Genomic DNA, 26554 nt, shown 5'->3' with positions numbered 1-26554 from the left:
AGTGCCCTCCTTGCTCCATCCCCCATGCGCCCTGAGTGCCCAAGCAAGAAAATGGCAGCAGAACGACACCAGGGGGAAACGGGTGCTCCCTGCCCCCAGACAGATACAAATGTGCCCCTGCCCAGCAACTCCACAGTAATCTGCTTCTGCTATCATGTGCTACAGGAGCTCTACCTTGAATGAATAGTAATTACGCTCCAACAGCTCTGGCTGCCTGAGGAGCTCAGTGAGTGCTGCAGGGATTAATGCTGCTGAGGAACGAGGTGGGGCTGGGGGCTCCGTGTACCCCAAACCCAAGCCAACCACAGAACCCCGCTGCTTTACCTTTAGCCACCAACAAGGAGAGCACCTCATCCTCTCCGTATCTGCACACTCCCCTTCCCCTAAAGCCAATGGGACCCACGGGTACAAAAGCAGGCAGCCCCGTGACCCTCCCAGTGCTGCGATCACAAGAGCAGGAAAGCAGCAACCTCAGGCTGCAGATTAGCCCCGCAGTGCACAGGGAGGCTGCAGCCCCCCCCACAGGGTCAACATCTCACTGGGGACCACCCAGGCAGCCCCACATCTGCCCCTATTCCCATCCCTCTGTTCCAGGGGGGCACAGCACAGAGGAGGGGCTCTACCCAAACTGCAGTGCTCTGCCATGGACTGCATCCCCTGCTCTTCATGGAGGAGACCCAATCTGGCTGGCAGCCCCAGCTCTGCCCCTCATCCCTCCCAGCAGACACACTCCCAGCACAGCTTCCAGGCCTTCACCCCTTCTGCAATGATGATTTACGCCCTCTGACCGAGCTCCCCCTTTTAAATCAGGCTGATCAATAGCACAATCAGACAATCCTTTTAAGAAACTATCTCATCCCATCCTTCCAGCCAACGATCCCTGCTCTGTGCTGCTCTCCAACACATCGCACCAGGGCAGTGGGAGCAAGAAAAGCCACGGAGCCAAAGTTGGGTTTCCCCACTCAATGCAAACCCTCCTGATGTGCAGGGGTGGAGATAAAGAAATGCCAACTACTGATTCCAAAAGCCATCACACCACAGCCCCCCACTGCACCCCTGTGTCATTCCTATAAGCTACGGGGACCTGATCTGGTTGGGAAGATGTGAGTTGATCCCACTGAGCTCCAGAAGGGCTCTCCCAACACCAGCTGCATTTCCATTGAACTGCAAAGCAGCGGGTTAACCAGCAGAGAGAGAAGCATCAGAGAATGCTTTACATCTTCAAAGTAAATCAGCTCCTGGAACAGACGCTGAGTGGCTGAGTGTCCCCTTCTCCTTTGTGTGTACAGCTTCTGGCATTTATTACACTGCTGGAGAATGATGCTGTGCTCTCAACTGCAGGCTGCCCCCCACCCCCATGTCCCCATTGCCATGGGGTGCCCACATGCCATCCCATACCCCCATTCCCATCCTGGAGGTGACACCAGAGGCAGGATGGGGGCCCAGCACCCCGCAATGCCTTTGGGACCAGGTGCAGTCATGGTGAAGGATGTGCTCTGATAGGACTATGCTCTGCTCCAGAGAATGCAGCCCTGTGTTAATGCAGACTGCCCTACAGCTCCTACAGCACTGGTCATGGTGAAGGACATGCTCCTACAGGACTAATGGGGTCGAGGCTACAGCATGATGCTGAAGGACGGCGCACAGGGATGACAAGCCAGGGCTGGCCCATCGAGTACCCAACCGTGAATATTTTAATTATTTTTTCCTCCTGTGTTTCATTGCTATGCACAATCACCACCTGGAAGCACAGCTCAGATGGGACCCACACAGGAGCAGGACCGAGCTGCCTCTCACACCACAACCATCACACAGGAATGGGACATCCCTCCCAGTCACTGCGTGAGCACCGGGTACACATCTCAGTCACAGCCATGGGTGCAGTGGGAGAACCCCTATACAGCATCCCACATGGTAAATGTGGTAGAACAGATCTGTGTGTACTGACAGTGTGTTGGCACCGAGGATACGACCAGTTGGGATTTTCACTCCGCTCAACCACTCAGATACGGTGCAGCCATGGCACACCCATGGGTTCTTATCAAGGCAGGGATCCAGCAGAGAACACACATGACATTAAGCCAAGCAGATATCCAGTGGATCTCCACCAACATCATGGAGCGGTGGCTGACCCCCCAGCCTTCTGAACAGCCCAAACACAGCCATGTGTTGGCACAGGAGAGGCACGTGGCCTTTGGGGATCTCTGTGCATTGTGCTGGCCATCCCCATTTTTTTCCCTTTGCTTGGGATAAACGGGGGTGAAATAGGTTTGGGAGGAAGCAGGAATTGCCTTCTGCCAGTCCCACTCTTTGATAGGCAAGTGGGATGAGAGCAGGAATAACTCAATCAAGGCAGTGCAATTTTTAATTAATTTGTGGAGCCCTTCGCCAGCTGATCGCCTTGGAGACAAAAGGGAGGACTCTCCTTTAAGGCTGGTGTGTGCCTGGTACTCTGAGCCTCCCCTTTTCACCAGCGCATCTCTGGTCTTGAAAGCTGCACAAAAGGAAGAATTCCTTGATCTTTTGCCTTCTCTTTTGCTAAGACGCACGAGGGGGAGCTGGGCTGGATTTTGTTTTGTTTTGTTTTGAAGGATTTTTTTTTTCCTCCTTTTTATTTTGGAGAACACAAGAAACCTCCTCCCCCCCAAAAACGCACGCAGAGAGGGGTGGGAAAAAGGGGAAAAAAACAACCAAACCCACAACCTCAAGCCAAAGAGCACAGAGCGTTTCTCTGTTCCGCCAACACCTCCTGCCCAGCCCGCTCCATCCCCAAGGGGAGGGAGTTGAAAGGTTCACGCTACATCAAGCGGTGAGTAATGCAGCGGGAGGCTCCTGCCGTGCTCAGGGACGGCCCCTCACCCCCCGCGCTGCCCCCAGCCCACAGGGGGGGCCGTGCAGAACCCACCCCCCATCCCTGCTGCCCCTCCAAGTGCAAGTGCGGTGCAAGAAGTTCGCAGCGGTGACTGACACTGCAATTATTGCTGGCCGGCTGCAGGTTGGCTCTTGGCTCCATCCAGCAGCCGTCCTCCAGCCAACAGCAGCTCCCCCAGCCTTGGGAATGGCATGGTGCTGGGATGGAGGAGATGTGCATGCCCTGACAGTGCAGTCTGCCTGCCCCAAAAGGCACCCAGGGCGTTGCTATTTTATCTGGGGATGGTGAGGGGCTGGGTAAGGCTGCTCAGGCACCAAGCTCTTAATAAAGCCATAGAGTCACAGGACCACTGAGGCTGGAAAAGACCTCTGCAAGTCCAACCAGTCCAACTGTCAACCCATCAGCACCACGCCACTAAACCATGTCCCTGTATGGAATTACTGCGGTTGGAAAAGACCTCCAAGACCATAAAGTCCAACCATCAACCCACCACCACATCACCAAACCATGTCCCTAAAACTCATCGAGGCAGCAGGAGCTCTGGCACCAGGGTAGAACCAGAAGTCCCCTGGCAATATGTGACCACCACTAAGTGTTGTGTATGAGAACCTGAGGTCTAAAATCAAAGAACTGAGCCCAAAGATGCCAGCACCTGGTGAAGGAAGGTGTAATGGTGATGGAGAGCCCACAGTTCCCGGTGCAGCACTGCCAACACAGCCATCAGGGGTTCAGGCGCTGGGGTCACCACTTGGCTCACAGCATGGCTCACCTCTTCATGGTGACAAAGGCCACCCAGTGGGACCCAGGGGTGATGAGACCCCCACCCACCCCCATCCTGAGTTGTTGAGTGATGGAGAAAAGGGGCATGTTGAGTGCGCAGAGGGTTTGTGTGCTTTGGCACTGGATATCCCCATCAGGTGCCATCCTAACTAAGCAACATCACTCCCCCTGCACAAAGCATGCATACAGCCTCCTGTACTCTCCCCCATCAATATGGCAGCACCCATCCTACAACCTGGGGGTCTCCACTATGGCCTCATCCCAACAGGACCCATCCCGCAGCCTGGAGGTCCCACACAGATGGAGCCCTGCAGGCTGCAGCACTCCGGGTTTGGGGCGGTCTCAGCCCCACATCCTACAGCACAGCACATCTGCCCACAGCCCACCCATAGGATCCCAGCATTGTGGTCCATGGGAGTCCTCACCACGATGTGGGGGCACCACGGCACGCAGCCCCAAACCATGCAAACGGCGCGCGGCGTGAATAACAAAAGCAGCGATCAGTGACGGCTCTCCCAAGGGGCTGTAAGTTCTTCAATTAGAGCTCTCATTATAGGAACGAGAAACTCCACTCCATCTTCTGTACGGAGAACACTTTTTTTTTCTCTCTCTCTCTCCCCCCCTTTCTCTTTTATAGAAAAAAGGGAGGGAGGGAGAGGAAGGCTGCATCTCTAATGCAACAGACAGGTCTGCTGAGATTCACTTTGGCTCTTATTTTGACTTTCATCTCAAAGAGCTGCCCTGGGAATCCATTAAGTCCAATTTAAATCGGCTCTCCGCCCTCACGGCTTCTCCCCCCCCCCCCCCTTCTGGGCTCCCTTCTCCCCCTCAATGCAAACAAACACAAAGCGAGGGCCAAGGGCAGCCCCTCACAGACCCCCCCACCCCACTTCCACACCAATAAACCCAAACCTGGAGAACCCCCAGCTGCACTCTGATGCCATCACAGTGCTTCAGGGGTGCTCCACACACACGCGTGGGGGGTATTGCCATTTTATCTCCTTATTTTGGGGTCCAGCTGGGGGTTTTGCCATTTTTTCAGCTCTGTGAAAGCCAGCACTGGGAGGATGGAAGCACTGTGGGTTCTGCTTATGGCACTGCTCCTTCGCAGCCAGCAAGGACAGACCCAACACTTCCATCTGTCCGTCCGTCCGTCCATCCATCCATCCATCCATCCATCCATCCATCCATCCATCCACGCCGCCGTTCCAGCCCCGCTTCTGTTGGATAAGCAGTTTTCCAACCCTCTCCCCCCACCCCCCGCAACGCACACGCTCTGCATTGCATCCTATTCAGATGTTTTCAATCATTGCCATTTCGGTATTTAAAACAAAAGCGCGCACAGCCCCCCCCCCCTCCTCCTCCTCCCCCCTCTCCATCACCGCCACGCTCCGCTCAGAGCCCTCTCTCCGGGATTGTTTGTTTATGGATGTCAGCGATGGTCTGGGGATCCAGATGGGGGAGAGGGAGCGGGGAGGGGTACGCAGTGGTCCCGCTGTGGGCTTTGGGAGCTGCACCAGATGCTGGATGGATGGATGGGGCTCCCAGCACCCCAAAAAGCAAAGGAAGGGACGGGACGGAGCAGCTCTCACACGTGCAGACGGTGGCGGGGGCAGCCAAACGCAGCACTGCAACTTTTACAAGTGGCCGAGAGCGCCCAGCCCTCCCCACGGAGCCGCCCCGCAGCCCCCCCGGCGTTATGGTAACTTCCCCAAAAGTAGCAGCAGGACGAGGAGGGCGCATCCTCCCCACACTGAGATGCAGAGCCCTGAGCACTGAGCCCGAGCTGCAGCTTTGTTCCGACACCCGTCCGTCTGTCCGTCCGTTGCAGGTCGGTGGCATTTTGCTTTGGACCGGTTGCAAATTTCTTTATGACTTCCAGCAAAAGCTGAGCAGCCCCCTCTGCTCCCGGGGGCAAGCAGGACACATGAACCCATACACACACACACACACACATATACACACACACGTGTGCACATGTGCATGCACGCACACGTCCACCCCAGCACACACATACACACACATGTGCACATACACACATATGCACACGGACACACAGATTCAGCCCCCCCTGCAAACTCCACCACACACACACACACACACACGAGTTGCACCAGAATAAAAACAAACCCAGAAAAATCCTCCCCTCCGCCCCCCGGTTCTGCTACAGCCCCGATAAAAAGACAGCAAAAAGCACAAAGATGTGCAACAATACCTGCGATGCTCCGTGCTCTCTCCTCTCTCTCCCGCTGTCTCTCTCCTCCTCTTCCAGAACACAGTAGCCAGATTAGATCCTTTGGAAAAAAAATGTGAGAAATAGCACAATTCTCCTCTTTTTTTTTTTTTCTTTTTTTTTTTGCTTCCCTTCTCAGCAGCCCTTCCGAGCTCCTTCACTAACCATTATTCATAGACCACTAGGGGATATAAGGTAATTAGAAACGGCCCTATAGCATCCAGCCTGAAAATGTAATGCCAGCGGTAGGAGTGGTGGAGGGCTCTGGCTGCGGGCGGCTCCAGCAGACAGCAAAGTGCGCGGTGGAGCGATAGGGACGAGGTGAGGAGTGGGGCGGAGGAGAGGGCGAGCGGCGTCCCCGCAGCGCACTGGGGCGGCTGATGGGCAACGTGTGTTTGGGTTTGGGGTTGTTTGGCTTTGGGGGGGTGATGGTGGTGGTGGTTTGTGGGTTTTATGTTCCAATTTTAGGGGGGATTTTTATTTTCGGAGCGGGTCGCCGTGCGCTGGGTCTGTGTGTGTGTGTGTGTGTGTGTTTGTGCCAGGAATAGCAATCAGCAGCGGCAGCACACAGAGCGCAAAAATGCCATCATGCAGGGTCAACAGAAAGCTGCAGACATTTCTTTCTTTTTCTTTCTTTCTTTTCCTTTCTTTTTCCTATAGGTTTAATCCTCCCGTGTGGGGGGGAGCAGAAAGCAGGAGGTTGCCACCTCCTTCCTCATTTCGATTTCTTGATTTTTTATTATTTTTTTTTCGGAGTTTTATTTTTATATCTATCTATTTTTCCCCATTTTTTTTTTCCCTCCCCTCTCTCCCAACCTCACGGCGTCACATTAAAGCCCGCCAACCCCGCAGCACCGCGACCGGGGGCTCAGCGGGAAGGGGAGGGAATGGGGGGGAGGCATTGCATACAGTGGGGAGGGGGAGTGGAGGCAAATGAACAAATCACACCTGCACTCCCTGCGCTGTGCAGCCAGCTGCAGCCGGGAGGCAGCAAAAATCCCAGCACCACGCATCTGCGGAATGGGGTGCGCGGAGATGAGGGGATGGTGGGGGGTCGTCTCCGGACACAAATGTATTTTGGGGTGTTGATAGGGTAGGAGGAGGGAAAAGGGTGAAGGTATCAAAGAGGAAACCCTCCCCACGCATTGCTTTGTAAGGAAGAGGAAAATGAAGCGTGGCGTAGCTGTGCACGGTGGGGGAAAGGAGGGTATGGGTGCACCCTGGGGGTATCCCTGCTCTGATGGAAGCACACAGCCTTTCTCTTTGCAAGCACATAGCAAGAGATTTGATGCGCTTCCAAGGTGCTGCCTCTCCGTTCAACCCTGTGCTCTTGAAGGATGGCTAGCCAGGCCCTCTCTTTTCCCTGCTAATTACTCGTGATACCAGGGATCACGCTGCGAAACAGACCCAAAGCCTCCTAAGAGGATCCAGTGCCTGACAGAGCACACCGCCTGCTCGCATCTCCCTGCTCCCAGCCCACCTGATGGAGGGCTCAGTCCCTCCAGCTCAGGCTCGAGGCTCCTCTCTGGAACAGCAACTCCAGCTGGGGGCTCAGTGCTCATCTCCCACAGCACCGACCCCAGACCCTTCATAGGGAAGTGCACCTCCACCACTGGGCACTGTGTGTTCCAATGGCATCCCACTGTGGCCAGCCCAGCATAGCCCAGTGAAGCCAAGTGGGGTAGACCCAAAAGACATCACCCCCAGCTGCTCCTCAGGAATGGGGACAAGACTAAAGGATTTACAGGTTTGCACTACAATCACACCAATCCCATGACACAGGATGGAACTGGACCATCTCTGAGGTCCCATCCAACCCAACCATTCCATGATTCTATGACAGCTCCATGATATGGTACAGTCAGACCATTTCCCAGCTGCAGCTGCATTTGAAACCCTGTGATTTCAGGGGAATCTCAGCCTCGCCCTTCTGAAACCCTGATGGAAGGTGGAAGCCCCAGGGCCCCACAGAGCCCCCACATGCAAATCAAATCACGGCTGAGCGCTTTGTGCTCTCCACGCAGTGATTTTGCCAGCAGCTCCACGACTGCAATTTACGGTTTCCCAAAGGCTGATTTCATGATTTCTCAGCACTTCTGAGGTGCCGGTGCCGGCGTGGTGTGACACACTGCATCTGCCCAACCCCGACACCATCGGGAGCTGCATCCAACCGCTGCCTATCAGAGCAATTAACACTTCTTGTTAAATCCTCCGAGCTCCTCCACGATGCTGCTGTGTGGTTGTGCAGAAGGGAAAGTTTCTTGTTGCAAAACCCGGCACAAATCCCACACTGTGAGCACCCCGGTGCCCCTGGTATCCTCCAGGGAGCAAATCTCAACCCCAGCACAAGTAGCGCAGAGGGCAGGGCTCACCTTGCTGATAGAAGTCAGAGGCTTCCCTGGAAGCAACCCCCCCTCCGCCAGGGGCTAAAAAATAATGACTCATTGCAATGTCACTTCTGGAGCTGCTAAAACAAAGGCACTCCGGCTCTGGCAGTGTCTCGCCAGCACGACCTACAAAGATAAGGCTTCCTCCTGCTGCTCCCACAGGGACAGACAAGTCCTTGCCATGGCCCTGCTGTGCTCTGCTGACCCTGCACCTCCCAGTTGCACTGGGTGCTCTCCAAAAGGATGCTCTGAGCGGATCCGATGGATTCCCATCTCTCCACTTGGCCCTTCAGGCTATTTCTAACGAGCTTGATAGTATTTTGAAGAAACCCTTCATCTCGTAGCTCTGAGGATGATTGCGCCTGAGATGATGCTCCAGCTTCATTGCATCACAGTCACTGTATGCAAAGCACATCACGCCACGCTTCTCGCACCAGCTCAGCCCTTTCCATTGCAGTCAGGCTCCTGAAGCCTCAGAAACACATTTTCCTACTGCCTGCACTGCCACGATGCTCATCACTGTACAGCAGCATGGCCATAAGTGTGGAGCCACCAGTGCCCCCTTGACAGCCCATCCCATTGCTGCTTGTGTCCCCATCCCCGACTCCCCAATAGCAGTTCCAAACTAAGAGAGGGGAGATGTAGGTTGGATGTGAAGGGGAAATTGTTCATTCAAAGGGAGGTGAGGTGCTGGCTTTGCTGCCCAGAGCAGGGGGTGCCACATCCCTGGTGTTGTCCAAGGCTATGGATGGGACCCGGTCAGCCTGAGCTGGGGGGGCAATGAGCCCACAGCAGGGTTGAGGCAGGGGGGCTGCGAGGTCCCTTCCAACCCAACCATTAAGGACTCTTCCAACCCAACCATTCTATCATTCAATGATTCTGTTAACGTCCCTTCCAATCCAACCCAACCCAATGTAACCCAACACAACCCAATCTAAAGGTTCCTTTCCAACCCAACCATTCCACTGTTATATGATTCTGCCCAGCACCAGCTCTGTGCACCTCAGGCTGGTCGCTGCCATGGAGAGGGCAATTTAGAGCTTGGTGCCCACTCATCAGCTGTTTAATGAGTTTCTGCATGCTGAATCCCCTCCAGCGCCGCCGTGCTCTCTTGGCGCGCTGAAACCCCTCGTCTCACAGGCTTTCCGTGGTGGGAGAGCGGCGATTATTTCTCTCAAAAGGTCTCTTATAATGGAAACCATCTCTCCATCCCTGCTCAGCCTCCTCCCGCCGTGACCCAGGCTCCGTGGAGAGGAGCTCTGCTCCGAGGCAGCGCCGTGTTTCCATGGAAAGAGTGAATAGCCGACTCTTCCCAGCGGTTTATTAGAATTCCTTTTACTTCGATGGAGAGTTTTAGAGGAAAGTAAAAAGGCTTTAATGTGGGGCTAATGGAGCCCCTGGGAAGTGCAGGAAGGAAATCTCCCCTGGAGAAGAGGAGGCGTGAGGAGAGGGAGGGCAACTTTCAAGACAAATTCCTGGACAGGTTGAAATTTTTTGCAGAAGCCATCTCAGGCAGCAAGAAATGGAAATGAATGTTTGTTTTATTTTTAACAGATGTTACAAAAGACCTGCCAGTAATTCAGTGAGCGACGCCGGCCTGAGATCCCACTCGCTTTTCCCCAGCATGTCTTCCATTCCCTTCCTCTCCCGCTTGAGAAGAACGCCTATTTGCATTCGGTATATTATATCTAAAAATATATAATTAAGCAACTAAATAACCATCTTAAGCCACTTCATTTCCACTCTCCCTAAGGCTTTGGCTTCAGTTTAAACCCTCGGCTGAAGCAACTATTACTTGTTTCTAACAAACTGTTCCGTCCCCTCCCACTTCCCAAACCCATCACCTCTTTGCCTTCCCCAGGCCCATTTTCTCCTCTTCATTTCCCTGCTCTGAGGGATCGACAACTCTTGACACTGTAAACTGGTCAGAGCACAGAGCTGGATGCTCTATGTCTGGGGATATCCAGAGTGAAGTCTTTATTCAGTGGGAAAAAAACGGGCTTTGGTTGTGGTGAGGGGTTTGGGAGGGCTCTGGGCTCTGTGCGTGCCACGTGTGCACCAATACATTCAGATCCCCATGGAGAAATATTGCAGGATTTGACCAACCTGCAGCCAACTTTGAAGCTGATCTCAACCCAAAAGTGACACCAGGGCAGTGATGGGGGAGATGGGTGAAATATGGCATTGCCCATGGAGAGCAGAGCTGGGAACTGGCACCATAGAATCATAGAATTGTTTAAGTTGGAAGGGACCTTTAGAGGTCACCCAGTCCAAATCCCCTGCAATGAACAGGGACATCTGCAGCTCGATTTGGCACCAGCTGTGGGCAGAGGAGCTGGAGGCACAGCAAGCAACGCCATGCCTCCAATGTGTGCCTCGGATCTCACAGTGCCAAATCTCCTACCAATCAGCCAGTTTGCCAGCTCTGGGTTTAACCTTTGACAACAAAGCGCAGTTTAACCTTTGATGACAAAACACAAGATGAGGTGCTCATTTTAATGCCTAACCATGGAAAAACGCTCCTATCCTCTCCTCCCCACACCCAGTTTTCCAAAGATCACCGTCCTGCTGTTGTCAGGGGCACCCGGGCACGGAGTCTGTCTGGTGAACATCCCCCAAGCAAGGTGGGATCCAAGGTGATTTTCTGCCTTATCCCCTTGCACGCACACCCTAAGCCTTGTGCACTGAGCTGCACTGATGCCTTGTTTGTAGGATTCTGAGCAGGAAAGGAGGAGATGGGATCTGGAGAGCAGAATCCCTGAGCCCTGCACAAGCTCTAAACCCAAATTTCCAGGCAGAAAATGGCACTGGTATGGAGCTCCAGGTGACAGAGGAAAGCTGGCTGCATTCACTGAGCTCCCTCCTCTCCCCGTTACGATCCTGCACCTGGTTAGCAACCGTCAGAAAGAGGTTAATCACAGCCCTTAAATCAGGAACCTCGTTGCGTTATGCTTGGGATGCACATCTGTGCTCTCCATGGCTCCTCCCCAGCAGTGCTCAGGAGAAGGCACTACATCAAAAAACACCCCGTAAATGAGCCCAGTTCGCCCCTGAAGGAGTGACATGCAACCTGGGGCATGAGATCCTGCCAAATCCTGCCCAGGGCTTTGGCTTAATGTGTCCCAGCGCCTGGCACAGCTGGAATGTCAACAAAAATGGACTGGGTTTTCCTAGTTGGGCGATGGAGAGCAGAGGTGCTGGCACCCACGTGGAACCATGTGCACCAGCACTTGGAGCAGGGAAAGGCTGCGAGCAGCATGCACACCCAGCATTGCTGATGGCTTTCAGGCATTGCAAACCCAGACTGGCCTTGCTATTTCTGGACGTGTCTCTGGGGATCACACTGCTCTCTCTGTTTTGGGAAAAATGAGTGTTCCTGAGGAGAGCCCGGCTGGAGCTCAGCAGTGCTCACCAGCACACACTCACACACGGACAGCCCAGAAAATGGAGAGGAATTGATTGTGGAGGTGAAATCTCTTTTGTTCCAGCCCTATCCCTGTAATTGGATACCCCAGGTCTCAGTGCTTTCCATGACCTCTCCAGGTGCCAGCTTGTCACATTCCCCTGCTGGCAGCAGGGAGGGCTGACACCACTCACAGCAGTGTTTTCTTCACAAAACCAAGAGGAGCAGGCTGCAAACTCACAGCACCAGACCAGCTTGCAGGCTGCCCCTTTTTCATGAGCTTCCTCTCCTTGACTTGGGTAGATGTGGGGACACGGTTTGGTGGGCATGGTGGGGACAGGTTTGATTTGATCGTAATGGTCTTTAGCAATCTCAAGGATTCTGCCTCTGCTCCACACTGCCTGCGTGCTCCCGACCTCGCCAAGCGCCTTCACACCAGTGATCAGCATCAATGCTGAGACGCCAAGTCGCTGCAGATTAATCTGTTCTGTGCTTATCCTAGCACCTCTTCCCCAGCAGCTCTCAGAAGCATTAATTCATGCCCCCAGAGAGGAGCTCAGTGCTTTTATTCCCATCCTGTACAGGAAGAAAGCAAGGCTGGAAGTTCTACAAATCATATAATGGTTCAGGTGGGAGGGGGAATGGCTTAGGTTGGAGGGGACCTTCAAGATCATCTATTTCCAACCCCCTGCCCTGGGCTGGTTGGACCCCATTGGATGGCCCTCCCCCTGTGCCTCATAGACATGGGCTAGGAAACAACGGGGCATAGGCAGGAGCAGCCCTGAGCCCAGAACCAAAATCACCTTCTCCTTTTACATGGCTGTGTGTAAGCCATGTGCTCCCCTGGTCCTCCAGCACGGGTGACTGCCCACTCTCAGTGCATCTGAATAGATTTCCGCCATGCAAATGGAAAGGCCCCAGTGGGTCTGAATAGGAGCCCTTGAGGTATTATCTCAGCAGTGCCTCGAGGCAACCACCTGAATCCTTCCCTGACGCCATGGCCTGCTGCAGGAGCCCGAAATGTCCTCTGCGGATGGGGACTATGAGCAGACAGTGCCCCCAGCCCTCCAAAAACATGGCACGGTAACACTGAGATGCCCAGGCAGGAAACCGAGCTGAAGTTTTCACATTAATCATATCAAGCTCTATTCTTTTTCATCTATTTCAAGGCAAGTCAAAAAGAGGTTCACACTCTCCCCTGGCAAACCACAGAGGATGACGTTAGCCTGTCTCTTGCATTGCAAGTAGAGTGTGTCAAGCAATTAGCAAGTAATCAGGAATTCAGATGCGGCGGGCAGGATGCGATCCCTCCAAGCGCTGGCAGGAGCAGAACTCAGCCTGGAGTTCCCAGCGGGTGTGGAAGGCAGCAGAGGGAGCAGGAGCTGCTGGGGAGCGTCCTGATGAAGCCACCAAGGACCCCAGCACAGCCCTTCCCAATGCATTTCCAGGTTGCAACCTGCTGTCCCCATCTCCCTGCAGCATCCTCCCATAGACAGAGCCAGCACTGCAGCAACAAGAAGCAAAGCAAACCCTTTGCACCGCACTGCCCACCTCCCGGGGAGGGCAGGGGCAGTGGGTGGAGGGCACACAGCCCCTCGCTCCCCTCACCAAGGTGCTGCAGACAATGCCCTCTGCCAGCCCTCCTCCCGCCGCCTCTTTAGCCGGAGAGCCCTCCATCTGTCTCCAGATGGGGTGTTTCTCCCACTCCAGTCAAACCGATTCAGAGCGGAACAATGATGCTTTGTTAACAAAACAATTTTTGTGTGTCAAGCCCTCCTCTTTGCAGTTCTCCCCCCCCCCCACCCCGGTCCCCAGTGGGTCAGCTTTGTATGGCGTCCTACATTTTGTTGTTTCTTTCCCGTTTTAAAGGCTCCGTATTTCCGTACAAAAGGTGCCCGCGGAGCAGCTTTTATCTGCGAGGCGAGATGTGACACAGACGCGGATCACCGTTGCGACAGGAGGTTGTGATGTGGCGGCTGAGGGTGGTGTCAGGACCTTCAGAGTGATGAAGCATTATTTCCAGTGATTTTTGCCTCCGGGATAAAAATGAGAGCTGCTCCTATCAGCGAGCGGGAATCACCCTGGGGCTGGCGGAGGGAGGATGCAACTCAGTGTGAGCCACATGCAGCCCTGCCCGGACCTGCGGGCTCAGCCCCATTTCTCTTTGCACAGCACAGCACATGATGGCACTGGGATGGCCATTAGGAAGGCGCTGAGCTGCACTGAGTTCTTGGGTTGGGATTCAACCCTGCACCCAGTGCAGCGAGAATAACTATTCTCAGTACATCTGCAGCTCACAGGTCTCTAGGAAAACCAGCTTTACTTTCTTTTTCCCTTAATTTTCTCTTTCTTTTTGCCCCTAAGCAACGTGCACACAAACCACTCCACACACAGCAACCAACCAACCAACCCATGGCTCCAAAGCAAACAGCCCCACAATCCTTGCAGCCCAGCGATGCGTAACACAAGTGGGGCCCTTTCTTCCAGCTCCAACCCCTCCTCGTTCCTGTCCTCAGGTAACTGCATCCTCATGGAAACACCAACACTGCTCTGCATCACCCCGCTGCCCGCGGCCGGCACCCAGCGGTGTTTGGGAGCAGAGCCACAAGCACGAGCTGTGCCATGGCCCTTCCTCCCTGCACTCCCAGCTCTGGCTGTGGCCATCCCCATCTCCCCACACCCAGCCTGCATCACAGGTATGAAACATGATGGGGGCAATGACCACCAGGGATGCAAAATTCCATCCATTCCTGGGCTCAGATGGAGCATCATGTGTGTGTGTGTGTGTTGTCCTCAATGGGGATGACCACAATTCAGTCCATCTTCAGGGAGCACGCTGCTGCCATTGGGAACTTCTGAGTGCTGGGCAGCACCACAGCCTCCCCCTCCCAGCACCTCCAGCTGTGATCCAACCCAGAGCCATCCCTTCACAAGGACTCTGAAGGAAGCATGGTGCAGAATTAAGTCTCAGTGCTTTTTATATGTAAAACACCGAATTTAGCGGCTAATGGCAATTCCCAGCAGAAAAGGACGGACCGGCTGGGATATTTATGAATACTTTCTCAACACATGCTGGGAGGGAGGAAATCTATGGGTCCTGCTGGTATGCTCTCACTCAGCTGCTGTAAAGTTGCTGCATGGCTTTTATGGTGGTTCCATCCGTACCCAGGACCAATGCAGGGCTGTACCTGTGGCTGAAGCAGCAAAGCTCACACACCATGAAGCACACACACACCATGAAGCACACACACACCATGAAGCACACGCACACCATGCCCATTCCCAGCATTTCTGGGAGGTTTTTCATTGAGAATGCATTGTTTTCCCCCCAGCAAAGCCAGGGAAGAATTTACAGCCACATCACTCTGCTTTCTCTTTCCTGGGACGGAAGATCAGCTTTGAGCCATCGCTATCAGCAAAACACACGTTCCTCAGCAGCATTCAGGGTGAAAATATTCCCTCTGCAGATCTCCTTTTATGTCCACAACACACTGCCCCAGTGGAGGGCTCTCTTGCTAAGAAAAGCCATGATCACTCCCAGCCCCATCTCCAAGATCAGGTATGGGAAGCAGCATCCCTCAGTCCAGCTGAGATGTCCTGAACTCTTCCACCTCTGCCTTCAGCCGAGTCAAACCAAAGAGCAGATGGAGAACAACCTGCTGGTAGCATCCTGCTCACCCTCCCCGTCCTCCAGCCTGGAGGTGGAAGGGACACAGAGAGAGAGGGGAAAGTGAGGGCAGACTCGGCTCTTCCCACCTGAGGACAGCTCAGGAGGAGCAATGTGGGCCATGCACAGTGCACAGCGAGCACAGCACTGCAGTTAGGCACCGGGTAGAGGGGCACAGCTGCAGAGCAGCTCATGGCTGCAGAATGCAGGCAGTGCCCTGAGGAAGTGATGGCTCTGCTGGCTGTAAGCTGCTCAGGTGTCTTAACACCAGGATTTGTTATGCGCTCGGTGCCTGACTCTGTGACCTTCACCATGTATTTTTTAGTGTTGTTCTCATGCACGCGTGAGCAGATCTCCTTCCACTGCAGCCTCATCCTTTCACCATCCTTACGGAGTAAACAACACCTGGGTGCCTCAGCATCCCTCCCCTGGGTGCCTCAGTCCCCAGGCACAGCGGGTCCCCCTGCTCACACTGTGCCCAGGGATAGTCACACTGGGGATGGAAATGGAGAGCACCCATCAGCAGTGAGGCTCTGCATCCTCCTTCCTTGTGCTTTGGCTTTCAAAACATACCCACTGCCAACACTGCTGCCACCGAGAGTACAGGCAAGGAAGCCATAAAATCACCACAGCAAGAAGGGAGGGATGGGGATGGGAGAGTCCTGTGATGGGAATGTGGCTCCTCTGCACAGGCTCCCATGCACCCACAGCACTCGTGGACATTGGGCCAGGGGCTGCTGCGAGGTACTGCCAGAATGTGCTGGGAGAGGGAGAAGAAACGGGAACCACCTTAAGGGAGGGGAGCCACAAGGAGAACAGTTCAAAATGACTGCATACTTTCCCAATATCACCGCTCCACGTAAGCACTGCTGTCATTGCCCTTGGGACGTTGCACAATGGTGAGAGGGAGGGGCAGCACCCAGAAATCCTCCCTGCTGCCACCCTGGGGGGCAGCCCAGCATGGCATGGAGATGGCACGGGGACATCGGCAGCACCTCCTCCCCCACTGCTGGAGGTAGCCCCGAAGGCAACTGAGCACTTCCCAGGGACTCCCTCCAGGGAGCAAAAGCACAAAGCAAGGAACAGAGCCCACGGTGCTAAGAGGAGAAAAGAGAGAGAGAGATATAAGGGCTCCATTCAAGCGCTCTCGCTCTCGGGAAGTCTCACGCAGAGCAGCTGGTCTTTAAGACATGACATGCAAGCACCGAGCGCTTACATTTCTGGGTGCTTTTCTTAATGACGCGCAGACAGGGACAGCCACTCGACCCCTGCGAGCAGGAGAAGGGCTGACTCATGCTGCCAGCCACGCTCCAGAGCAGGGCACAGTGCTCCAGAGAGCAGCACGGAGCAGAACAGCAGACCCAGGCGAGGACACCATGCACATACACACGCAAACAACAGCAGATCTGCAGCGCTGGGTGCTTGGATAGAGCGCGCACGGCTTCTGCTTCCAAAAGCAGCCGGTGTCGGGAGGGAAACCTCAACGAGATGCAGCCCCGAGGTTTAACACAAGCGTGGGCCACCAGCCATTCAATAGGATGCTATGCTGATTTGCTGCTATCGGGTCTCCTGCCAGGTTCATCGCTGTGCCGGCTGGGTCCCGTCCAGCAATGCATTAAGTGATGTGACTATTTCTGTTCTCATCACATGTTTGCTCTCATCCTCTCCAGGGTTTGCGAGGGAGGGGGGAAGCACGCATTTGTTATGGAGCATCTTATTTTTGGTGAGGTTTCTCCTTTCTCTCCGTACGTGCACCATGGGGCTGGCAGAGGAAAAGGGGGGATTTTATTTTCCTACCATCCAATACTCGGTTATTTCTTCTAGAGGAGGCAAAGTCAAAGAAATGCTAATCAAATATCCAGGAGTGCACAGTGCTGACATCTGCACCTCGCTACTATATGGCCTTTCATTAGCATTACCTAAATGTACGACCATACAAAGAGCAGATTTCCTTAGCAACAGGGCTGCCTTCATATTTTCTCCCCGCTACCCCCTGCCCTTAGAAGAAAAATGACTTCAGCTCTTTTGCAGAGCGGTGCTCACAGCCTCTCTGTGCTGCAGCAGCGCTCCGTGGCGCCGCCAGGCTTTGCTATATGCTGCATCTGGGATACTCCGCTCTCTACGGTGGGACCCATGAGCCATAAAGCAACCTCTTGACTTAGCTCTTCTGCACAGCCTCCATAAAACTCCTCTCCTTCCCTATCCGAGCATATGCAAAAGAGCATCCTCTGGATGACTTATGGCTCTGCACGCACGGTGGTGCCGGCACTGGCGGCTGCCCCAAATCCGCTCCCTGCCACCCAGTGCCCACATTGTGCTTCCATCCATCTCTGCCCTGGGCAGGGAGCTGCCAACCCATCTCCCCCCCATCTCTCCGGATCTGGGCCAGCAAGACTGAACGCTCCATCCTCCGCGTGCTCCCCCGGTGCCACCGCCTGGTGCGCTGGGCTATTTTAGGAGATCGTCTGGGAGCCTGGCACACGCAGCGCTGCCGGGAACTCCCTGCTTCTGTTTCTGAAAGCCGGAGGCTGGGATCCTGCTGGGACTCACCCCTGTGATTCCCAAGGGCTGACCCTCCTCTGACCACGAAGGCCTACACCACAGCTTTGCTCTGCTCCCCAGCCTCCCCATGCCACCGTTCCCTTGCCTTTCCCACATGGATACTTGCTCCCCTTTCCGTTACGACGGGGTTTTTTGATTGCACAATCACATAACTATAATGAGACAAATATTTATTTTGCAGATATGGGTTAATCAGACCGAAGGTATAGAAATATTTCATGCGCTAATCAGAGTACCTTCAGCAATCAGTATAGTAAATAACTCAGGTAAATTAACATAGGAGAGTTCCCTTATCGGGCTTTAGTCTAAGATATATGTGCATTAAGGACTAATTTGCCCTCCCTGCTCCGATCTGGGCTGGAACCCAAGACGGGGTTCAGCCCAAGGTCCCTCCCATACGCTTCCATGGGCTCTGCTCCTCGCGGGATCGGGGATGAATATTCAGCAGCGCAATCGCTGCTGCGCCTTTGTTTTCCTCGCTCTGCACCTTTAAATTTCCAAAGGCTCCGCTGTTTGCAGCTCAGACAGCCTTTTTGCATTCAGTTCATCGCAGGCTGACACAGAAGACACGATGGAGCAGGTTGTGCCTCCTGCTCTGAGCCCTTCACGCCGCTCTGGCAGCATCAGGGGCCATATTAAGAGCCGACAGTAATTAGTGAATCCTCCCGGCGCAAAGCAGCCGCCGGCCGCACCGGGGCAATGCAGAGGGGCTGCGTGTGTGGGGTGCAGGGGGGGCTGGCAGTGGGATGAGCCAAATGACAACAAGGCACTGCCACAAATCAGCGGCCCCACGAGATGCCGTATGTGTAAGGGTAAGAGATGCTCAAACCCCCACATGTCCCCCGCTCAGGAATCAGTGCCACAAACCACAGCCTCCGTGCTGTGCCTCCCGGCAGCTCCTACAACCACATTTTCCTGGGTTTGCTCCGAAATAAAGAGCCAGAGGAAGACCTGGAGCTTCTGCTCTCCACTCTGTCATGTTTTGGGATCCCTGGGAACAGGGAAAAAAAAAGCACCGGAGGAATGGCAGGCATTATAGTAACGATGGTGACAAATTTAATTAGAGCAGGAAGCTCTGGAGCGGATTTCAAATGGCAACACGGCATTTTGTGTGAAAGCATCGCTCCCCCAGCCCCCACCCTTGGGATGCATCCCCCCTCGGCTCCCCACACGCTCCCCCCAAGGACCGACGCATTCCCGCGGTCTGGAAAACGCAACCATAGAGCAATGCAATAATACAGCAGCCAGATGTGCAACAGTATATCCAACGTGTCATTCAAAGGAGCCCTTCAACAGCGCCGAGACATGCTATCCCGCAATCTTAACTAATACATCCTGGGGCCCTGGAGGAGTTGATGGATGTATACAATTCCTTTTCCTACAGCTGTGGTCCCTTTTAAAGGGGGCATCCAGACTCAACAATAGCCCCGCTGTTGCTTTCAAGATAGAACTGCTTCAGATGGAGAGGGCTCGATTCCGACCCCGCTGCAATGGGGTCGGTGGGGTTTGGGGGGCTGGAGGCAGGATCTGCCATCCGCAGCTTCACCTTGTGCTACAGCCTCCGAGAAACCTTGGTAACAACCGGTTGGAATAGAACCACCTTGGGGAAAAGGCAAGCGGAGAGGAGCAGGTAATAAGATTTCTAACTGGTGCTGGTAGAAAGGAGGAAGTAATATAACAGTTTAATTAATCTATGCCTATTAGCGTTATTAAAGAAAACAGGGAGCTATTGGAGATTTACCTCGGAGAATATCATCAAACGGGGACCTTCTGCAGGGAATTTTATGTCTCTGTGCCCAATTTATAACCAGCACGGAGGTGTGGTGTTAGTGACAGCCAGCGCTGAAATGTCACAGTGCTTAGAAGTCATTAGCTGGGGACACAGGGAGAGAGAAAGAGAGGATGGAGGAGGGGACGAGGGAGAAATGGGGAAGGAAGGAAAAGGAATTAATTTAATTAAAAATATCTTTAGAGCCTGCCTCTTGATTTGTGTGGTTTTGGGGCTTGGCAGAGCTGCTGAGAACGGTGTGGAAGGAAAATCAAGGTTGCTGGGGCTTTTTGAAGCTGATAAAAAAAAATAAGCACACTTTTCATGTTCAGGAAGATAAATCCCCATTTTCTCAGTCTCAAGACAATCCAGTTATTTACTGACAGTTTTACTGTGAAATAAAAAGGGCTTTAAGCTTCTTTCTACTTGATGTCTCCATAGCCTGAATATTATTAGATCCCAGCCTGGTGCAGCTGGAGTTTTGGTTAATAAATTTAACGTCATTAGACAGAAAAGCCTTCTACTGAATGTTGCAATTCTCTCTCTCTCTTTTTTTTCTCCTTGCTGTTGCAGTCAGACTGTATGTAGGTGGTAAGAATCAAAAGAAAGGAAGTGCGCCTGGCAAACAGGGGAGAGCTAAAAAAAGGCTTTGCTGGGGCTGTGGCTGGGCAGCAGGATGCTGTACCTGCAGACAGCACTGGGTTCAGCCCTCCCAGCCCCAAACAATGGTGGAGGTGCTGGGTATAACATCACAGTGCCTCCTTGGGCCCAGGGGAGGGGATGGCAGCATGGCGGCCATGTCCAACATGGCGGTAATATCCAACATGGCGGCCATGTCCAACATGGCGGTAATATCCAACACGGCAGCCATGTCCAACATGACGGTGAGGCCCCTTGCACCATGACCTTGTGTGTGGTGGCTCAGGACCACCTCAGTGATGTCACGATGGGGCTGTGCAGAAGAAGTCTTGTTTTCCACCCAACGTCTGCCACCAGGGCCATGGCAAGGCCAAGGGAGACACAAAACATGACCCGGTGCAACAAGATGAGGAACAGAGATGAGGGGTGGACAAGGAGGGGGCACATGGCAAGGTCTCCATCTCCCCATGTGGGAAGGCAGGCTACCCTGGCTCCACAGAGCAGGGTTCAGTCCTGCAGGATGCCATGGTTGTGTCCTCCCTTCCCACCATAACCCTGAACTGCAGTGCGGAATCATTTTGTGAGGAAAGCAGCATGGTTGGACGAGATTGGGCTGGAGAGAGGCTTCATTATGGGATGAAAGCCACCCAGCATGGCAGGTTTTGGTTCTCTGACCCTAAAATCCTACAGGTGCTGGGAACATTGGGGCTCTGGAAGCAGGAGAGGGGAAATGTAGGACAAGGATTCACCTCCCACCCAGTGTCCCTGCAGCTGTGGGTTCTCTGCATACAGAGCCATTGAAACCAAGATAAGCACTGTCACAAAGTAAACAGTCCGTTGGATGGGAAGAAGCAAAAGAAGGGTCTGGGGGAGATAGCAAGGGACAGGGCGAGCCGGGGACGGTTGCGGAGCCGGGGGCTGCCAGGAGGGGAAGGATGTGGTTGTTGTGGGAGTAACGTCAGGAAGAGCCTCCTGAGGGGCCCCGGCGGGCAGGGAGAGATCAGAGAGCACACGGGATGGAAACGGAGGAGTAATGGGGCAGGAGAGGCTGAAAGGAAGGGTCTGCATGGGGATGAGGATGGGGATGGGGACATTCCCTGGGGCCGCTGAGAGCAGCAGCACCCCAAAGTGCTGCCAAGTAACAGGGATGTGGTTAGTGCACATGGTGGGCAAGGGTTAACAGTTGGCCCTGATGAACTTCATGGCCTTTCCCAACTTTAATGATCCTATGATTCCTCTGCCCAAAACAGTTCCTAAAAGAAAGGCAGAGGTTGTTTGGTGGGGTTTGTTTTTTTTCCTTCATTATTTATTTCTTGCTTTGAAATCCCCCTCCGGTGCATAACAGCAAAACAAATAACCACAAGAGGCGAGGACGGGCAATTAGCAGCAGATGGCTGCGATGACAGCTATCTTCATACCTGCACACCCCTACCTCGCAGCCTTCACACCTGGAGGTGCTCCTGGACCCACCGCCCGCGCCGGGTGAACAAATGCACGGATACGGGAGCACAGACAGCAGCGCCAGGAGCTGCTGGAGGGAAATCCAGTTTCCAGCCAAGGCAATGCATGCAGAGTCATTAATCTAGGTCTGGTGCCAATAGGGATGGCTTTGCATTAGTGTCGGGCCCCTTTGTAGCTCAGACAATCGGTCGCATTCAAACAGCGCGAGATAACGCTGCGGAAAGCTGAGACCATCGCAGCTCATTCCTCCTGTAAGGGGTGGGGAGAGAGGATTTGCGGGCAAAATAGCATTGCATTAATGGGACTGCTCAGTATTCTGCACAGACGCCAGCGGATAATGTCTTTGCAAACTAACTGCAATAAATTAATTAAATTAATCTACTATGCCGTGCTTGTCCCCACCCAACATCAAATTCAAGGATGATCAGGGCTTGCCTTATCCTCCATAGCCTACGAAAGAATCTGATCTCACTTGCTCTAGAGTTTCCGAGGCACTGAATTGCAAAGTACCACCTGCCTCACTAAACTAATCACCAGCCTGGTGGTTTAGATCACATCAGTTTTACATGTAATTAAGACTGTCCAGGAGGGCATGCAGCTGCTTACATGGTCGTTCCCTCTTATACAGCAACGTGCCTCCTGCTCAGATAGGTGCAATTAAACAAGCCTGTTCACAGTCATTAAGCATTAATGCACCTCATTAGCATAAGAACTGGAAGAAGCTTTGATGCAGGGAACCCCGCAGGAGAAGGAGATAGAGAGAGATGTACATGCAGACAGGAAGGGAAGGGTTGGGCCACCACCTCCTCGTGGCCCCACCAACCCTTCCAGCTCTGCTCCCCAAAGCCATGAGCTTTGTGCCCTCCTCCCCACAAACGGGACTGGATCCTCCTTCTCTCCCCCTCCCACCCTCCTCCCCCTTTCTTCTGAACTATTGCTGGTGGGGGGAAAGGAAAAAAGAAAAACCAAAACAAAACCAACGCAACACAAAACTGTTGGGATATTAACCTAGAGAATCCATTAATAAGCTGAACTCTCTGTTGGCTCTGACACAGCGCACTAAAGCTTTAAAGAGACAGGGCCCCAGACGCTGGAGATAGGGGCAGAGACAACAGAGCTAACAAAGAGCCACTGTTGCCACGGCCGTGGCCATCGCGGGTAGGTCCAGCTGTCTTTGGTGTTCTGTTTTCCAGACACAAAGAGCAGACTGAACCGTTCTGGTCTGAATGCCTTTCATTTGATGGTAGAGAAAATGAGAGGGAAGAAAGAACCTAAGGAAAGTATCCAGGAGGGGGAAAAAAAGCGTGGTGCGCTGCAGGTCTTCAGTGGGAAAGGCTGCAGCTCCCCAGGGCACAGAATGGGGCTCAGCCAACAGGCATGGAACACAGGGACAGCATGATGTCGGCACGGTGCGCGGCCCATCAGCCAGGAACTGTGGGTAAGAAGGATGCGCGCTCCCCGGAGCCAGGCTGCCTTTCCTGCACGCTTTGCACAGCACCACGCAGGGCTCTCGGCATTATCAGCCTTCAGATAAGGAACAGCTTGTCTAACTTGGTTGTAATCTCTGGGGAACAACCTGTGTTTGCACAGCACCTGGCACCACCGGGCTCAGAGCTCACCCGGACCGCTGTGCGTCGGTATGCGCCGCCACCACGCTGAGAAATGGGTCTGTACTGGGAAACACAACGAATGGGCTGGAAACAGAGCATCTCCCAGGCTTCAAGGAACCTAAATCCGCACCTCAACCTGCACCGTGTCTTCTCACCCCATCCCAGGATGGTGATGTGCAAACTGAGAAACCTTTCTGCTGCCGCTGCAGGCTCAAGATGCCAAAGTCATGCCCTTGTATCCCTGCCAGAAGCCAGATCTGCATCATCCTTGCCTGGAAAATCCGGATGAAAATTTCCTGTCTGGATTCCTCTGCTCTAAAGCACAGTGACACAAATGGAAGCTGAGGATGGTTACATGCATGAGCCCACCCAGCAGAGAGCCCTGGGGCGCATCCCTGCAGCCCGCTCTGTCCCTCTGCCCAGTCCAGTTTGCAAGAGATAAAAGCATCAGCGACCGCAGCTCTCATCTGGGAAGCAGAACAAACAACCCCAGCAGATCTCACCGCTGGGAAATGGTTTCTAAGGGTCTCCAGAGATACCCTCTTTCCTACGCTCGTTCCATTAGTGCCGTGCATGCTCCATTGTCCCAGTCTCTCCCTCCTTAGTGGTTACATCCTACAAATACAAACAGATTTCCAATCCCCCGTAGCCATTTGGCCCGTGTTGATAATAATTTTCCCTCCTTGAGCACCTTTTATCTAGAGATCTGAAAGCATCTCGCCGGCATTAATCGTCATTAGCTCCTCCACCACCACGCAACATCGGGTTAGCACTGCGGAGGGGAACGCGGGCGCCAATTCAGCCCCTCATGCCCTATTGAACAGGGACAGCAGCTCAATCTGGGCTGGATCAGGACCTGAGTATTTGCCAGTGGTGTCAGAGAGAGGAAGAGATCCCAGGTTTGCATCTGAGTCACCAACGCTCCCATCTATGGAGATGATTCAATGGAGAGTCTCCCATGGATTGCAGTGGGATGTTCATGCTTTTTCCATCCTTTTTTTTTTTTTGGAGGTGAAGAGGCTTTTGCCACGCGTCTGACAAACCAAGGAGCCAAGCTTTTACCCAGCAACAGGCTGGGAGAATGACTGATGGAGACCATGACCCCAGTGAACCACAGCCCTGCTGTTCTGGTGCCTTCCCATTTGCCTTTTGTGATTACAATTAGTAGTGGGGGCCGGCAGGTGGGAAAAAAAACATAAGGCAAAGCCCCCCCACCCAACCTCCCCCCCACACTCTGCTCCCAGCCCCTCATTGTCTGCATGAGGCTGCTGAGCTCTGCACACTGCAGCCCTCTGCCCATTGTGCTGCTGAGAACACCGAACAGACGCTCTCGGGCGATGGGTTTTATTGAACACAACTTCAATGGCAAATGGAGAGAGAGGGAGGAAGGGGGAGGGGGGGGAGAGGGGGGGCGGCTGGGGAAAAAAATAAAAAGCCTTGAAAATCCATGCCAAAATATATTATATATATATAAAAAAAAAAGAGGTGGGGAGGGTGTTTTTTTTTTAATGCAATCAATGGCTCCTTCCTATAACTCTGCCTGTTGTGAGGAAATTTCTTTCCAGTAGCAGCCAGCAGCAGTCCCAAGGCTGTGACATTGCTGTAACGCTTGGAGCTCAGCTCTCTATCTCTGGCAGCAGCCCCGTCTTTTTGTCATTATTGGCTGTGATTGCAGGGGGTGCACGCCAGCAATCTGAGCACTGAGATATTGCTGCCTTCCCCTCCTTCCCTCCCTCCCTCCGGACAATCTGCCCTCGGAGAGGAGCTGGGGGTGACACGGGGAGCTGAATTCCCTCGGCCTCCCCAGAGAGAGCTCCAATCCAAACCCACACGGATAGGTAGAGGTCCCCAAGGCCCTTTCGGAAAGCTCATTAGGAAAGTAGTGACAGATGCATTAGCTATTAAAAAAAGGCAGGGGGGAGGGTTGGGGGGGGGAGAGAGGAGAAGCTATCATAGAACTTTAAAAAAAAGCAGCACAGCCGCCCGACAGTTTTACTGCTGTCAGATCCTTCCTTTCCAGTGGGCACGTCACAAAGCAGGAGAGGTTTGGGGAAATATCTGACGGCTGCACATTCCCATCCTACCCACAACCCCCACCCCAGCCCTGGGCTGTCAGCTCTGCCCGCTGCCCCTGTGCCCTCTGTCCTCCCCAGAAGCTCCTTGAGAGAGTTTGGGAAGAGGACTAAAAAATGGGTGCCAGCTGCTGCCAGCGCCAACTGTGAGCTGCAGCCCTGGGGGATGGCTCTTGGCAGGAGATCTTCCCTCCTGATCTGAGCAGGGGCTGCGGAGCTGCTGATAGAGCCCTGCATGCCGGGACCTGCTGTCCATGCAAGCTTCAGCTTGCTGGAAGGACGGGTGCAGGTGACATTGTGCAGCTGCTCCAAGCGTGCAGTCCCAGCCCTGGCTCTCCATTGCCACAGCACCAGGGTGCAACCCACGGCCATGGGAGAGCAGAGAACAGGCATGATGCACAAGGGATGGCTTCCCCGAGTCAGGAACAGCACATCTGGCAGCAGCTGGCAGCCGTGGAGCATTGCAAGGGGGCTTGGGTGGGAAACGAGGGCACACGGTGCTCCAGGTAGGCGGGCTGCAGAGGGCAGGGAGTGCATGGGGTGGGCTGGGTGCCCCGTTCCATGGCCCAAACAGATCACCAGATCCGAGCCCTGCCAGAGGAGCAGAGCCCAGGTAGCAGCAGCAGAACAGATGTTGCACCTGCTCCTGAACAAGCTGGAATTCACATCTTAACCTCCACAGCAAAGCTGTCTGCATGGACAGTGTGATAAGCAAAGGGGACGAAAGCCATCGCTTGCACAACCCCACAGCCAGCACCAGTGCTGCCTCCATACATAGCAATTCTCTCAGCCCCAGGGAGCTCACAGCAGCCCTAAGAGAGTCCCCTGAATCTCTCAAACAGGGGCACAACTACTTCCAAATCACCGAAGAAGAGCCCATGGCACCCAACCTCTGCTCCCACTGCCTTAAACCCACAGTCAGGAGGCACAGTTCTCACCATAGGGCCATGGCACTGTCCCCCTCCGTAGGGTTTAAATGGCTCTCAGATCCCTTCAAACAAATCCAAACGCACCGATCCTATTGTGTGCATAAATCTTTGCACCGGGCCTGCACGCCTCCACACTATTGATAAAGAGAAACGAGTCTTAAATATTTAATG

The 26554-nt window shown here is 53.8% G+C and overlaps 1 protein-coding gene and 1 long non-coding RNA gene across 4 annotated transcripts in view; one reads left to right on the top strand and one right to left on the bottom strand.

Moving 5' to 3' along the window:
* RAI1 (retinoic acid induced 1) overlaps positions 1 to 26554 on the bottom strand; it is a 59887-nt gene that overhangs the window by 25719 nt on the left and 7614 nt on the right. For 2 of the 3 annotated variants that reach the window (XM_015876641.2, XM_015876640.2), the window contains exon 2: positions 5868 to 5946. The gene's annotated coding sequence lies outside the window, so the exon portion shown is untranslated. Of the gene's footprint in view, positions 1 to 5867; positions 5947 to 6050; positions 6168 to 26554 lie in introns of those variants that run through there. The other variant, XM_032447660.1, reaches the window with a different exon arrangement.
* Positions 6096 to 9987, top strand: LOC116654089. Its single transcript, XR_004308972.1, has 2 exons — positions 6096 to 6206; positions 9827 to 9987. It is a non-coding gene; the product is annotated as an uncharacterized LOC116654089 (long non-coding RNA).

Source organism: Coturnix japonica, chromosome 14, assembly GCF_001577835.2.
Source record: "Coturnix japonica isolate 7356 chromosome 14, Coturnix japonica 2.1, whole genome shotgun sequence".
Classification (NCBI taxonomy): Eukaryota; Metazoa; Chordata; class Aves; order Galliformes; family Phasianidae; genus Coturnix; species Coturnix japonica.
This window is presented reverse-complemented; position numbering and strand designations above follow the sequence as displayed.